The following is a 14,586-nucleotide window of genomic DNA, read 5'->3' as shown; positions in this document are numbered from 1 at the left end:
AGGAAAAAAAAAAGGTATTTTCTTCTTAGTTTGATTTGTGACCAAGGGGTAATTTGGGGGTCAGAGCATCAGTTTGAAACTCAGTGTCTCACTTATACTTCAGCCTGAGTACCTCCTATGTGAACTTGGTAAATGATTTTTGCACATGATGTTCTGAAATTCCCACTGATTTCAGTTGTTTTATTTTCTGGATGTTTGCCAGTTAACATTAAGGCCTGCGTTCTTTGTTGCTCTGTTTCTTTGCTTGATTCAGAAACAAAAAGGGATAGGGGGATGGTGCATGCAGGGAGAAGATAACGATGCAGAGAAACCTCATGTAATCTTTGCATTTCAATTTCCTGATTTTTTTTTTTCCAGCTGAATGTTCTGGGAACTGTTCTGCCTTGCATTTTGGATGAAGTAGCTGCTTGAAAGTCTGGTGAGAGGAGGCAGCTGTTGGAAACGTGTATTTTGGATAGCGCGTTCAGGCCAAGCCCTGTGCGCACAGTCACCCAGGTTCTGCCTGCAGAGGATTCCCCTGGTGACTTCCCTTTGAAGCGCAGCCTCCCTGCTGAATTCAGCACCTGGTACTGCCTCTGCTTTGAAAATGGAGGCATGCTTGAGTTTCTTGGACTGATGGAAGGAAACCCAAGAACATCTTGGATCTCAGGAAGTCCCAGTCACGGAGGGTAACGCATGGCAGAAAGGAGCCTGCTCACCTTTCCCCTGCTAACCCGGCCTCTAGCTGATGGAGGACATGATGTGTGCACACTTCACCGCAGCCCCTGGGGAAGGTGACAGTTCTCACATGAAGCTTATTGGGGGGAAACTGAGGTGGCACCAGGCCCCACGGCTGGGCCTGCGGCTGCTGTCCTCCTCCTCACGCCACCAGCCCACACCGCGGCAGCTGCCTCTCCTGAGAGGGGCTCCCCAGCAGCTGCCAGGGTGTCTCCCTGCTCGGGAAAGTCTCCACAGCAGCAGTGCTGGCCACACGTCTCGGCAGGCGTCTGCCCCCGAGCAATGCCTCATGGCAGGCAATTGCACAGGGCCCATTTGCAGGCTTGAGGAGCCTGGCAGCTCAGCTCCCGCCATTCCCCGGCTTCATAGAGCAGAAACCCCAGCAAAGGGTGGCTCGGCCCGGTGGCTCTGCCCTGCGGCCCCGCCTACCCAGGAGCTGTCTCAGCGCTGCGAGGGAATGAGACCCACGGCCGAGCCAAACCGCAGACAGGCGGCCAACCGCTTATTGGGAGGCACGTCCCACACCCCCGGCGTCAGTGGGAGGCCGGCGGGTCTCCGGGAGGCGGGGAGGAGAGCTGGTTTCTGCCCTGACACCCCAGGGAGGGGCGGCTGCCGCGGCGCAGACCGCTACCACCCGCCTTCCCGCGGCGCAACCCAACTCCCCGCCGCGCCAACACAGCCTAAGCCCGAGTGCAGAGGCGGGCCCATCGCCGCAGCTGGCACGTCTGGCAGCCTATCCTGGCCCTCCGTTCCGACCGTTTCAGCCAATCGGGAGCAGCAGCAAAAGAGTGGGGGCGCCAAAGCCCCGGCGTGAATAAAACACCCGGGACCCGTGGGCGGAGAGAGGTGGGGTCGAGGCTTTGACGAGCAGCTTCTCGCAGCAATCCAAAGGCCGGACGACGGGGCGGGCGGCCAATGGGCCGCCGTGATGGGCGTGGCGTGCGGCGTGGGCGGGAGCAGTTGCCGGTGGGGCGGGGGGGGAGCGGCAGCGGCGGCGGCGCTGCTCGGTGGCGACGGGCGGCTGAGGAGGCGCTGGAGGGAGGAGGCTGCGGGCAGCAGGTGAGCGCGGCTGGGCCGTGGCGCGGGGTAGGGCCTTCGCCGCGGCAGACGGGGGGACCGAAGCCGTGGGCGGGTGTGGCGGGGGCGTGCGAGCCCCGCGGGGTGCGAGGGGGTCCGTGCGCGGGGTCTGAGCTGGAGGCGGGGGAAGCCTGAGGGGGCCGGCGGGTGGTGGGGGGTGGTGGTGCCCCCGGAAGGTGCTTGCGGGGGCCGGGGGAAAGGCAGGGGCACCCTCCGGTCCCCACCCGAGGGGAGGGAGGAGGGGCGGTGGGGTGGGCCCTGGCGCGATCCCCGGTGTGGGGTGGGGTGGGGCGGGGGCCCGGCGCAGGTGGAGCCCGCAGGGGCGAGGGCCCTATGGTGAGCGTCGAGCTGCCGGCCCGGGGGAGCGACCCCCGGGACGCCACCGCTTCCTGGTGTCCCTCTCCTGGGCCGCCTGTGCCTGCGGTCTCTCCTAGGCCTTGAATCCCGGCCAGGTTTCCGTCAGAGGGTCCCTCCGGCGCGGCCGCTCCCCCTCCCGGGCCGGCTGTCGCCGTGCGCGGCGCTTTGTATGGCCTCCCGCCCTGCTTGCGGCCGCGGGAGCGAGCGGGGGCAGCCGGGGCTCCGGCAAGTTCGGGCTTCCCCTGAATCCTCCGCCTCGTCTCCGCGCTGTGAAGTTTGGGAGGCGTCGGGACGGGGCTCCGAGGCGGGGGCGCTGACGGCCCGGTCTCGTACCGCGAGTTGTAGGGGAAAGGGCCCCCGCAAGCAGAGAAACTCGTCTCTTTTCACGCGGTTCGTGGCTCGGCCGGTCCCTTTCTGCGTGTGTAACAGCACGCCAGGCTGCACAAAGGAACGGGCGGCGGGTTCGGCGCGTCCTGCGGGGCGCAGGGGGGATGGATGGGCGGCAGCGCCGGGCGGAGGGGCCGTGGTGCCCGGTGGGCGCTGACCGGGGCGGGCATCGCCTCCCTCGGCTCCCGGGAGATAATGGGGGGTTGGAAGGCAGCTTCTCTTTGCAACACGCTGAACTCCTTTTATTGCACTTACGGAGATGAACAGTCTTAAAGAATGAAATGATGCATCCCTCAGAGGAGAGTTAATGTCTTGCAGCAGCTCCGGTCTACAACTTCTTCGGTCCAGTAGATTTATATAACCTGCTCATTAATGGTTTATGAAATAAGGGAGCTTTTTGACTTTAATTCTGTGTGGTACTATGTTTTCAAGGTTGTTGTAAATGTTTCTCAATTCAGCTGCCTGGAGTATGAGATGCTTATAACCATTAGCAGTGTCTGATTGTACTGTTTGAGGGTGGGTTTTTTTTTTTCTTTGTTGTTGTTTTGTGTTTTTTATCTCATTGCCTCTCCAGATATGCTTCCAAATGAGGAGAGTGGGTAAAATGGAAGGCATAGTCATTCTGTTTGGCTGCAATATTACTCTAGGTATGGCTTATAGCAAAAAGTGTAAATATTTAAATGGATTTCTGACTCATCAGTTCTATTTGACTTATTGATCTATGGTGGTTAATGCTAAAACGGTCTTCATGATTATCTAGAAGTTAATAGTTACCATAGAGAAAGAGTATTGTTTTTCTGCTCATCAGTGTGTGTTTTCCATTTCTTCATCTCTTAGCAATTCTGTCAAAATGCCGCTTTTTTTCCCCTTAGCAAAAATTGTACAGAAGAAATAAATAATGTGAGCAAAGTCCAAAAAAAAATAGAGATGTGTTCATCCTTGGCTGTGATTCTTAAACTCTTTTGATAGTCTGAGTTATCCTACAGTAATCTCCTTTTAATCTGTAATCGAATAAGGTGTTTTAAGCCTCAGTGAAAACTCTGATTTACAGAACTCGTAAACGTAACACATCAAAGATTTTTTTTTTTTCCTAAAGTATACATATGAAATGCAATTCAAATCAGCCATTTAAATCCTTATTAGCAGAAAATTTATTTTTCAGCCTGGGAATTACTTTCCTGCATTTATTACTTCTCCTAAATATGCAGAAACTGAAGGTGCATGTAAACCAGACAGAGTAGACAAGTTTGTTTATCTTATGGGGGCCTTGTCAATCCCTCTGATTTTGTATTAGTAGCTGTCAGCATTACGCGTTTAGGAAGAAGAAAACCCCAAACAAACAAACCAACAAGCCACGCTGGGCTCTTAACACTTGCAAGGCTTCTAAGTATTACATTTTGTAGTTTGATATAACTACTTGCTGTCAGAATGATCTGTAAGTATTTTTCTTTCCCACCATAATGAGCACGGTGGGATAAAAACTCCTGAAACGACAGTGAAAATCCTTGCAAAAGTGCTTGCCTCCCCAGGAATAGGGCTATCAGGAAAACATATTGTTATAGATTTTTTATCGTGTTTGTAAGAGCTTGTTACAGCACCACACAGGATTCTTGAATTCTGCCTATAGCTGTTTTTATTCCACTAGTAATATTGGTGGAGCTGTACAACATTGAAAAAAAAAAAAAAAAAGTTGCTCTCATGCTATAGAAAGGTAAATCTTATGTACTCTATACTCTACAAATGATGTTTTACACAATATCTTTAGGTAAGAGATTCTCATGTCAGCCTAAGCTCATGTAATTGTTGACTTTGGGGTCCCTTCCTACTTACTACACTCATCCAACACTGCTGACCTTGTTCTGGTTTTGGGGGAAGGGTCAAAGGTTATTTATATTCTTGTTAATTTTGCTAGCTTATCAAGCAAGCTTGGTTTAAACTAATGTGAAATCATGGCCTTAATCTTGCATTTAGAGTTTCTGTTGATCAGGGAACATATATTAAAATTATAGATTATGTGTTCAGTTCAGGGATCTCAATTTTAATAAATGACATTAGAGCATATTGCTTTTCTTTTTTTTTTTTTTTTCCTAGAGAATACCAAGTGTAAGCTCTGATCAAGCTAAGACTTAACAGGTCTTCTATAATCATGTTACTGCATTACCAGCTTTGATTTCTGTGGCAGTGCTTTTGTCAAAAGGAGATATTTTTCTGTTCAGCTGATCCAGCTGAAAACAGTGGTACAGAAAAATCTTGAGCTTCAGTTGGATCACCTGCCTAAACTGGCTGACTTCATGCCTATGCAAGTGTTACTGCTATCATAGGAGGAGGAAGAGGCTGTGACCACTTTTTTTTCTGAAGCAGCTCTATTTTGGTTTTGCCTAAGCTTGTCAAGAAATTTGGCAGCTTGAACTGGGACCATGGTGGTCTTACCTCCTTCTTGACTGTGCATCTTCCCCTCCTGGTAAAGAAGCCTTTGTGGCTGTGAGCTAAGCAAAGTCAGGGAGTTAATCAGGCTGGTAATGAATTGCTTTTTTGCTTTGTTGGATTTTGGCTGGATGGTGTTCCTGAACTGGCTGACCATCAAGGTCAGGGGGTGGGAATGGCACTTCCTGTTGAAGTGAATGAGGTAGGGGGTGGGAGATGAGGCCATAAAGTAGCTCTGATTTAGATTTCCTTGAGCTTTTCTGGAACCGTACCTTCCCATCAACATGACCTGGGTTAACAAAGACCTATAGCAAGCTGTTTTAAGGCGTCTTGGGTTCTTCTGTTTTTCTCAGTTGACACGATGTGGGTGGTAACAGCGGTGAGTGGAGGATGAGGAGCCAGGGCTGGGCCAAGCGCAGTAACCTCAGACTGACACAGCTGTGTCTGGAAGAGAATTTGCTCTCATCTTAATTGTGGGATCCATCCAATACCCATTGCGAACTGATGTTCTTTACAGTGTACAGTTAAAGCAGATGTTGCATCAGAAGGAAGAAAACTTTCATTAGTAGATCAGGAAGACGTTTCCCCTGTGCAGGAGACAGTCTGGTGGGTTGTGGTTGTGTGCTTTTTTTTTTAGTTGCTTTTTTATTGACTGAGACTTGCAAGCATTGATAAGCTGCCATCAGTCTAGGAGTATAAATGGCATCATGTCATGTGTAACTGCAGTTACATGTTCATCCAGAATCCTTTCAAGTGTGTTGTAGATGGTGATACCTCTGTGAAAACTTGAATTGCTTTGTTCGGCATTTGTCCTTACAGAACAGTTCTTTGTAGAGTCCTGGTGTTCTATAGTTATCATACGTGATGTCTTGAAGATGTTTCTGGATAGTAATTTATATGTCTTCTGTTTCTGTTGTGACTGAAAGTGTGTCAGGACGAATGATTTGTGTGTGAGAAATCAGCTGAAAGAGGAATACAAATGCCAAATAGAAAGGTGCTCTTGAGGAAAATGTGAAGCCAATAATTTCAGAGTTTGAGGGTCAGAAGCAAGCTGTTGGCTTGAGTGCTGAATCTGTAGCATTTTTGAGATTTTTTGCTGGCAGGTTTTAATACTAAAGCCAGGATGGTACTGATTAGCTTTATAAGTGAAATAGTGGTTTCAAATACATTGTGTTAAAACTCGGACCAAACTGTTTGGAATTTTTTCTGGTTACCTTTTCCAGGAAACAACAATTTTGAACTTCCTGGTGAACTGGGTAGTAAAAAGTACTCTTTAATGTTTATATATGTTCAGCGAGTTTATTAATCAGAACTACTTTCTGTAGGTATGTACTTGGTCATTGGCCTGGGCTTCTTCACAGGGCACAGATCTAGGAGCTACAAGTACTCCTGAGGCTATTAAGATAAAACATATACTGGTGTACTTGGCCACAACCACTCTTACTCTATGATAACTGTTCTTTGAATGTGACCACTCTTATTCAGTTTTTTTTTCTAGGGAAAAAACCTCAAACCTTTAGGGTTCTTCCATTCTACTTGTAATGTTAGTTAAACTTGATTAATGCAGTTCAAACTTGTGTCGAGGCTGCACTCTCAGCAGTGAACTGATTTTAGGTTGTTAAAGAAGCTCATTTTGGTAATCCACCAGAACTGAAGATACCTTGGCTTTTCCCAGGCTATGAGGTTTGCTGAAGGCACCACTGAGTGTGTGGATGCCAAACTCTCCTAGTTACTTGGTTTGCCCTGTAGCTGGATGCTTAGTGACTCTTAGATGCTCTGGTCTTCAGTTAGCTGCTACCTTTGTGTGTTGACTTCAGATTTTGAGTGAGGATAGTCTGCTTTCAAAGGCGTTAGTTCATCAACTGCTGGAGTAAAACTCTCTGGAGACATGAGAATTTGTTTCCTGTACAGAGGAAAGACACAAGTTAGGAACTTGGTTTGCAATTGGTAATAGGCTGAGTCTAAATTTTGTTTAGTGACTAATGGTACAAGAGTTGGATTCGTGTTTTTACTTTATATGCACAAGATGAGGGAAAAGCAGATATGTTCCTTCCTTCTAAACGTGTTTAAGAGTAGCCTTCTGATTTTGTTCTTGTATTTTTTTTCTGTAACTTGGAAGCTCTGGACCAGTTTCTGTGAAGCAAATAACCAAATACTGTAGTCACATGAAACTTAATTGCTAGCTTGGCTTTTTGATCTAATATGTGTTTCTTACTCAAAGTAATAACTTAAATTCTGTGGAAAATAATCAGTGGGTACTTTTTCCCGTTAAAAGACAGTTGATACTCATTTGATTTTTACAGGTTGCTGTAACCACAGGGCTACAGAGATGCACCGGCTGGGCACTGGGGCTCATGGCTGGCTCATGCCTCTGCAGTGGGATAGCTGAATTTTGCAGCCTTTTTCCCTGCTTTACTAATATGCCTTTGTAAAGTGTATACATTTTATTTTATTTTTTTTTTTAAAGTCTGCTTAACATGGTCCTTCTGCTGGCTATTTTTCATTTACAAGAATGAGATGTGATGCTGTTTCCAAAAAGCCCGTGTGACTTAATCTGGTCTAAAAAGCCTGAGAGTTTACCTGTCATTAAGATGGTACTAGTCAAGGTTTAGCACATTGTGCTGGGCTGGGGTTCCTGCGCATATTCTTTTTTGTAGTCCTGATCGATGCAGGTTCTGTGTTTATGTCGAGTCATCGCATTTCAGGTTGAAACATATATCATCTGTGCATCAAGTTCCCTAACCCAGCCTGAAAATATCATGTATGAGAATTAAGAGTGTCTGATTTAAGGTCTTACATAGACCAGGTTTAATAGATTTCAGTGGTTGTGATATTTGTTTTACTTTTTGTATTTTAGCAGATATTTATTGATATAGCAGCGCTTTGGGGTTTATTTCATTCCGCTCCCCTCCAGTAAATTAGCAGTAGTCTACTTAACCGTTAATTGTGCACTCTTTCATATTAACAGGCCTTGAAAATTATCAGAGGTTAAATTACAAAGAGTTCAATTTTGCTTATGTCTGTAAATGTTGATATTTCTGTGTAGGTTACAGTGTGTGTGTGAAAAACATCTCTTATGTAACGTGCTCTTTCTTTAACTGGGTTTGCATGAGGTGGCTTTGAAAGAGCATCACAACATTCGTATACATCTTTATTTACACATTAAGGATTACTTGCTTTTTTTTTTTTTTATTGACATAAATTTGTTTTTCGGAGGTAATTTGTTTGTTTAAAGAGCCTCTCAACTGTGCCATGTGTAGATTTTCCTATGTAAAGAAAGTAACCTGTGAAAAGCCACTTGATCTGTGCTCAATGGGGCAGCCCTGTGTGTTCCTCTGAGCTTGGGAGCAGAGAGCCAGCCAGGACTGTGATTCGATCAGTCTGTATCTTTTTGCCAGGATATTTACCAAAAGATTCTATAAAATGGCTGGTTTTATAACAGTCTTTTCAGAGTTGATATATTTTTTTCATCTAAGCTGTGTCTTGGATTTACTATGTGCAACTGGCAGATGGAAGAGGGTCACTGAATGCTCTGGCAGGCTTTCTGGATGTGTTATGGTTAGGTGCTACTATTGGAATATGGATTGTTTATAATTTCATTCAAATGGCTGTAATAGTGTTATGCAGTGGATTTTTTTTTCCTTCAGGTTTTATTTTGTTTGGGTAAATTTTGTTTGCTAGCTTAGATGGCCTAGGGACTCTTCCATCACCAGACTGTGATGAATGGGATGGTAACTAAGTCATTTCTGTGCTCTCCCCAGGAATAGCACAGTGGTGCTGTTTTTTGGTTTTTCTCTTAGCCTTTTACTTTGTGTCTTGGGTTTTCGTGAGGAATACTCAAAGTCTGTGAGTGTTATCCTCCAAATAAGGTCATAGTTTTCTTTTTCCTCAATACTGCAGTACAAATGTTTATAATTCTTCAAAGGCATTAAAGGAAAGCTTGTAATATTGGCTTGGCACAAACTTGAACAGCCAAAATATAGAAATATTTTTTTGCTGTCTAGCAAGGTAGATACATCCCTTTAAAGAGGTGTTTGCATGGAACTATCGGAAAGTTTTTTTCATTCTTAAAAGTACAAAATTTGTGCCTCAGAAATGACCTTTATTGCTTAAATGCACAATCTTGAATGTTGATACTGACAGCGAAGTGTCATGTCCATTACTTCACATTTCAGACATGGTCCTGTACTTCAGTTTTAGTTTCAGTTGTAATCAGTTATTCTCTGTGTAATTAACTCTTGCTTTGGACATTTACTTTGTGTGCCAGAGTTTGTTCTCAAGGTAGTCATATACACATAGTGTTTAGTATCTTGCCTATGCATGTGCCAGCAGCATAACTGGGGCTAGAAAAAGTCAACATGGTTTCTTTGCCTGTGCTATTTGTTGACTTTAAGCTGAGGATCCAAGTCTGCAAATCTCAGAGAGTAAAGAATACTCATCATTCAAGTGAAAAAAAAATGTCTCTAACACACAGTAATTTAACAACTGTTAAACTTCTCTTCTTGTACTGTAGATTCAGTTCTTCTGAGGCAGGCAGCGCTGAGGTAGATATACAGACACACCAAATTGTGGAAGGGTTGTTGTTGTTTTGAAAGTCCTAAGGATGATTTAAAAAGTTGATAAAAGTAATTATTTTTGAGGAAATCCAGAATGAAAATCTATCTGTGTCTGTCTTAATTTCCTTATTCCTCAATTTCCTGTCTTAATTGCTTAATAATGGACTGTAGTGCTTTGCTGTGAACGAAGTATGGTCACTTGGTTGGAAAAAAACAGTTTTGCACAAAATGGCTTGCCCTCTGCTGTGGGATGATGCGTCACCTGCAATAATTTGTTTGATTTGATAGTTTATTACTCTCATTTCCTGCATTTCAGACAAAAAACAAGTAGATATTCAGAGATAAGAAACTTTTTGGAAGTGTGATGTGTCCTGGAATTGTCTGAGATGCTGGATTGCATTTTCTCTCCAGTCTTGCCTGATGATGGCTACGCTTCTTGCAATTCTGAATTCCAGTTTAGCATCCCAGGACTGTTTGATTGTATATTCATTTTTTTAACTGAATAAATGATAGGAATGATTTGTTTTTTCCAGGTTTGTTTTCATCAGAATCAGTTCCCTGTTTCCACTTCTGCAAATGCCAGCACTGGAGCTTTGCGGGGGGGGAGAAGAAGCAGAGAGGCTGTGCCGGTGCTCAAAGGAAGTGCCAGGGATCCTGCAGATGGCTAATGAAACTGTGCTCTAGTGCCTTTTGGAAGTCTCCTGTCTGCCGGCCTCTCTCAACCTCAAAAGGTCCCACCTGAGGTGAAGGTTATGCATTCAAGAGCTCTTTCCCTGGAGTTTATTCTAGATGCATAAGTGATCTCTGCATAGGAGAGGGGCCACGAGTAACGATGGCCCATCCCTCTTCACTAGAGAGGCCTCTGTAGCTGTGGTTATGTGAGCAGCGAACTGCTGCTTGTCTTGCCATAGGATGTAGACAACACATCTCAAATCCATCAGTGGTGGTAGATCTTCTGGCTACCACCACATTGTCGTGCTGTCTGCTTCTAGTAGATGGCAAGATATCTGAACCAACTGGGTCCTACTTGTTGTCTTAGCCCTTACTCCCCATATAGTGTATCACAGTCTGGTGGCCAGACTTAGTTCTGTCACCTCACATGATAGCCCTAGAAGTGGGGGTTTCTGCAAGTAAAGAGTAGTAGTTGAATGGATGTCTTGCTTTTTATGGCATTGCATCAAGTGGGAAATGGAACCAATTGGTGTGGGCAAAATGTAGGCAAATTCTGAAATGACTAATGAGGTGATTGTGAAGATACCGTTTATCTTGCTAATGATAATGTTACCTTAGGAAAAAAAAAAAAAAGTAGTCCCAAATCTTCCTTCCTTCAGATTTTCTACAAAGAATGGAAAACTTCATTCCTTTTGTGGAACTAGGCTATGAGGTTGGGTTTTTGTTCTACTTTCACTTGTTGTCTCTGCTCCAGTTGCATCTGAAAGTGTACAAACATGCTTACTAAAGTCTTCTTAATGTCACTTTTATGTAAATGATTGCTTGTTGTTCAGTTTAATTCTTCAGTGTTTGGTCTGCGTAAATTCTGCATAAGCTTCCTTTTTGCTTTGAAATGTGGTCTGGCAACTTTGTAATGTGCATCTTTCTGTTGTAAGACATATCAGAAGTATAAAAACTGATTAGTTGCAACTATGCTTGCCTTTATCTTCATGAAATAGCTAATGATTTGTTGACTCATCTATGAGAGATGGCATTACATTCGGTCTAGTTCTGTGCAGAGACACTCGATCAATCTACTGTAAATTGCTGTCCTAGTTTCTTCAGTGAAAGGGACTGGCGTCTGCCAGTCTTGCATTATATCACCCCCAAATCCTGAGGGCTACTGTTCTATGGTAGGTGTAAAATGGCTATAGCTGTAGTATTTTGAAATTCAAGTTAGAATTAATTTGATCTTCCAGGACTTGCTTTCAGATATACCCACAAATGCCACAAAGTATCACCAGCAATTCATGGCAGAAAATTGTGTTTTTATACTGCACTTTCCTTGGTTTACTAAGTGGTACAGCATTTATAGGGCATGTATGGCTGACAGGGCTCCTGACAATGCTGGCTTAAAGCTGCAAGCCTAATTCTTGGGACATTCTGTTTTCAGAAAGTGGGGAATGGTACCAGTGCAAAATACACTGGGAAATGCTTCTCTTGACAGCTGTTTACATGGAACCATGAAGAGCCCTTCAACTCAGGACTTAATAGTTCTTAAGGTTTAAGCAAAGTAGCTTGAATCCTGGTCATTCTTAGCTCTTGCTTCTTTTAGGCACAGCAGAATGACTGAAGACAATTATCAATTTAGGGGAGTAGCAAGGATAGTCTTGGGATTTTTTTTTTTTTTTTTCCTCAGAAGCACCACGGTAGGTGTTTTCATCTTTTAAAACCAAACAAATAGTAGTTGCCACATCAGGTCTCATTAATGAGTACTTATTTAGATTCAATAGACTGTTTTAAAAAAAAAAAAAAAAGTATTGTTCCCCTTGTAATCCTGGTATGGAGTGTCTGGACATCAGTCTCATTTATGCTTAGGTGCTAAAGCAAGCTGTGTTACTGTATTAAATTAGATGTTGCATAATTCTATGTTTACTTTGGGGACATCATTATCTGCCATTTTAAGTTTGGAACTGGGTTACAGAAGTTCCTGGGTTTTAATGCTTTGCTTGCATGCAATTTAGAAGTTGTTTTCTTTTTTCTTAAAGATAGGAATTAATGTTCCCATATCCTACTCACAAGTCTTTAGTCCCAATAAAAGGACTTAACCAAGAGACCTGTCATTAATGTGTTTTATTTTCTTACAGTTATAGTTTCCTAATGAGGTTGGGATCATTTAAGTTCAGACACTCGGAAAAGTGTGAGGTAGTTACTGTTTTGACTATAACATATTTCATTACTCTGTCTTGTCCAGAGCAAAATTAGGGAAGTTCTTCAGATCCATTTAAGGTTTTTATGACTCATCTTTCTGGGAATAGAAATATCATGGTTTATCTGAAAGGCAATCAGAATAGTTTAACATGCTTAAAATTCTCCTTTGTTTTGTACTAAGTCTACATCATTGTGTAGTGGTCTCAAAGCAGGTAGCAGAACATTTCTTTAACCATGACTAATGCAGCATCTGAATATCAGAAATTCAGGTGTTAACAGGAAGGGGGAGAGGCAGGACAGTAGCAGATTTGATTTATTTCACTGATTGAGCAGAGAATTATACAATGTGCAGGAGTCATTCAAGATAGAATTCTTGTAGTGCATAGGAAATAAAGGATGTTCAGGAAGACTGCAAATCCTTTGCTGATTTTTGCAAAATGTTCTGTGGTGTGGCACAAGTTGTTGAAGAGGCAGCTGGTTGATAGATACTTTTTTTTTTTTTTTTCCTTCCTCATTTTCCTTAACCTTCTCCCATTGAAACATCAAGGGGAAAGGTGCAGGTTCTTTTAGTGAAAGACAAACTTGTGAGATCTGGCTTAATTAATTTTGTTCTACAGATCTATTTGCTAATAGGTTATTTGGGGTTAAATTCAGAAGACTTACATTTTGCAATGTTAATATTTAGGTTCTTGGCATGCCAGACTCAGGGTTGTCAGTCATGTTTTCTTCTTGTGTGGTGCAGGGTGGAAAATTAGGAATGAAAGAATGTCATTGAAAAGAAAGGGTCTTTACTGCTCAGCATAGCGAATAAAACACAGAGATGAGACTTGAGACCTCTTACTTTCTAGGCTTAAGGTGCCACACTGTAAGCTGCAAGATGCTTACGACCTTTGGGATTTATAGTTGTAAGCCTCTTTTGAAGTTTAAAACATTTCTGTGGTTCGCGGGTCATTCCTTCTAAAATACCGCTGGAGAGGGTGGTAGATGTGCCCTTAGGCAGTGTTATGGCATTCAGAGAAACAGCCCAGGGTGTGGGCTGTAAGCTCAAGAATATATTTCCCAAGCAAGTCTTGTTCACTAGCAGGTATTTTTGATCCTGGCAGTGACACTACTGAGGATGTCCAAGGGTGGTCCTGGGTATCTCATGAATTCTTAACCTGGCTGTTCACTGCCACTTGTAGAAGTGCTCTCATTGCCCATCATGTGCTTTTGCTGTGTCTTCTGCGTTTGACTCCTTTGTAAACCATAACCATACAATGAAACCAGCAAAAAGTGAGTATTTTCTGCTGCTACGATGAGCTGAATTGTCTCTGAGCTGTCTTGCAAATGCTGAGGAACGGGAGAAAGGGAACTAGGAGGACCAATGGGCAGATGGATTGGTACAGGTGCCTCCTACAACCTGGTCTTAAATGTGTGTGAAAGGATTGTGATTTACATCACTGTAGGTTCTCCAGTGCAGGGAATAGAAAAGGACATTTGCAGCTAGTTAAACCCGGCTTGGATGAGAGCAACGAGGTTGTTTGTGTGTTTGGGGGGGGTAAGGAAGTTGCACAAAATAGTAAACAACAAAGGAGTTGCCCTTGAAAAAGTACAGCTTTCTGTGAGGGGGAAGTGTTTCATGTCATCACTTTGAGATGTTCCTCATTCCAAAAGAAGTAATAAAAGATGCACTGGACAAGAGAGGTGGGCTGAGGGCAAGCACGGCCTTCAAGCCCAGCTGTCAGGGCGCCTTTTTGGAGGAGGAGAGGATGGTGGAAGGTGTGGTGACTGACTTGGGGACTGTGGGGCTTTTCTTCTTTCCTCTTCAGTGTATGGATGTAAAACTTTTAACTGGTATGTGTGGGGTTTTTTTGTTTTGCACGAGGGCTACTTGATCATATGGAGGTATTTAAAAGACATGTAGATGAGGTTCTTAGGGACATAGTTGAGTGCTAGAGTTAGGTTGTGGTTGGATTCGATGATCTTGAGGGTCTCTTCCAACCAAAATGATTCTATGATTCTGTATGGCAGGTAGGTTGGTGTTAGGTGGATGGTGGTGGGGAAGCACCAGCTTTGAGGATATCTGTTGGGTGCCTGACCTGTGTAGCCATGAGCAGAGGGAACAAGTGTTGGGCTTGCACGGGAACAGGTGTGTTAGAGCTTCACTTAGGCAAAACCTTGAGCAATGGTAAACTTCAGTCTATGAGAAGAAGGAGCTTATTGGTTG

General features: G+C 44.0%; 1 protein-coding gene across 27 annotated transcripts in view; it reads left to right on the top strand.

Annotated features, from left to right (window-relative positions):
- The first annotated feature begins 1,629 nt into the window (after positions 1-1,629).
- Positions 1,630-14,586, top strand: part of NUMB (NUMB endocytic adaptor protein) — a 95,267-nt gene continuing 82,310 nt past the window's right edge. For 17 of the 27 annotated variants that reach the window (XM_065064539.1, XM_065064532.1, XM_065064519.1 and 14 more), the window contains exon 1: positions 1,630-1,776. The gene's annotated coding sequence lies outside the window, so the exon portion shown is untranslated. Of the gene's footprint in view, positions 1,777-3,112; positions 3,186-9,078; positions 10,262-14,586 lie in introns of those variants that run through there. The other 10 variants (XM_065064520.1, XM_065064517.1, XM_065064527.1 and 7 more) reach the window with 6 other exon arrangements.

This window comes from Columba livia, chromosome 5, assembly GCF_036013475.1.
Source record: "Columba livia isolate bColLiv1 breed racing homer chromosome 5, bColLiv1.pat.W.v2, whole genome shotgun sequence".
Classification (NCBI taxonomy): Eukaryota; Metazoa; Chordata; class Aves; order Columbiformes; family Columbidae; genus Columba; species Columba livia.
This window is presented reverse-complemented; position numbering and strand designations above follow the sequence as displayed.